This window comes from Sminthopsis crassicaudata, chromosome 6 (assembly GCF_048593235.1).
Source record: "Sminthopsis crassicaudata isolate SCR6 chromosome 6, ASM4859323v1, whole genome shotgun sequence".
In the NCBI taxonomy this organism is placed as follows: Eukaryota; Metazoa; Chordata; class Mammalia; order Dasyuromorphia; family Dasyuridae; genus Sminthopsis; species Sminthopsis crassicaudata.
Genome location: NC_133622.1, coordinates 201,980,419 through 201,981,836, shown reverse-complemented (window position 1 = coordinate 201,981,836; position 1,418 = coordinate 201,980,419). Strand labels below are relative to the sequence as shown.

General features: G+C 31.0%; 1 pseudogene; it reads left to right on the top strand.

Annotated features, from left to right (window-relative positions):
• The first annotated feature begins 519 nt into the window (after positions 1–519).
• LOC141546208 (large ribosomal subunit protein eL34-like) lies at positions 520–867 on the top strand (annotated as a pseudogene).
• Positions 868–1,418: the final 551 nt, after the last annotated feature.

Sequence of the window (1,418 nt, the reverse complement as noted above, 5' to 3'; positions counted from 1 at the left end):
AGGATACCCATTAATTGAGGAGTGGATGAACAAGTTGTGCTATATGAATGTATTGGAATACTATTGTGCTATAAGAAATGATAAGCAGGATAATTTTAGAAAAACCTAGGAAAACTTACATGAACTGATGCAAAGTGAAATGAGGAGAATGAGGACTTATGATAAAATAAACATAAATAAAAATGTTATCTACCTTCAGAAAAAGAATTGATGTAGTCTTCATGCAGATCAAAAGATACTTTTAAATTTTTATTGTTCCTTGTTTTTATTAATCTGCATTTTCTATTGCAACATGACTAATATAGAAATATTTTGCGTGACTGGACATGTATAATCTATATCAAATTTCTTGCCTTCTCAAAGAGGAGGAAAGATAGTAAAAGAATATGGAATTCAATATTTAAAAATGTTACAAATTTTTATTTACATGTAATTGAAAAAAATTGAGAAAAATAAAAATAAATAAAAATCAAGCCCTTTCCAGTGTTAGAAATTTAAAATGGTAAAAAAAAATTAAAAATGGTTCAGTGTCTGACATAATGCTGTAGGTTGTCCTACAATACAGCTTCCAGCAAAACTTGGCTGTCATGAACTTCAGGTAACAGAATTATTTACTCTTAGAGCAAGAAAGTTGGAAAAACATCAAAATCAGCTTGTGGTATGTGCCAAGGAAGGCTTCAAGGCGTTGTGCAGTGAAACCTAAAATTATTTTAAGGCTATCAAAGACAAAAAAAGCATGTTATCAGGGCTAATGGTGGCTCCACATGAGCTAAATATGTGTGTGACAGCATCAAACATGTTTTTCTGATTGAGGAATAGAAAATTGTCATGAAGGTGTTGAAGGCACAAGCACAAAGTCAAAAGTAAATAAAAAGGATATGGTTTTTACATGATAAAAATCAAAATCCAATGAAAAATAAGTTGTTTGATTTCTTATATTTTCATACAGAATATTCTTAGCATGTGTGTAAATCATTATCAAAAAGATTTTATAAGATGAAAAAGTAGGCAGGTAAAATTCACGATTAGTTTTTCATTTTCTCTTTTGATCACATCATTTTTGAGTATTACTACTGTCTAGGATTCTCCCTCTATTCTTTTGGTATAGTCTCTTTCTTGAGCTATGCTGCAAATGGTTCCCTTAACTTTTTGAAGATGTATTGCCTCCCTCAGGTCCTTCTTTATTCAGTATGTGCTTGTTCTGGCCTAGATGTTCTTTCTAAATTTCTCTTCATAAGCATAATTCTATTTATTCATTATCAATTATGAGTAAAAAAGTTCACTCTAATATCCCCAGTGATGAAAATATACCATTTCAGAGAAGACAAACCTGTTCTGCTTTTCTTCTATTTGTTGTCCTCTCAGTTTCACCTACTTTTAGGATGGTATGGGGATCTTACACTAGACTTTCTGTAGAC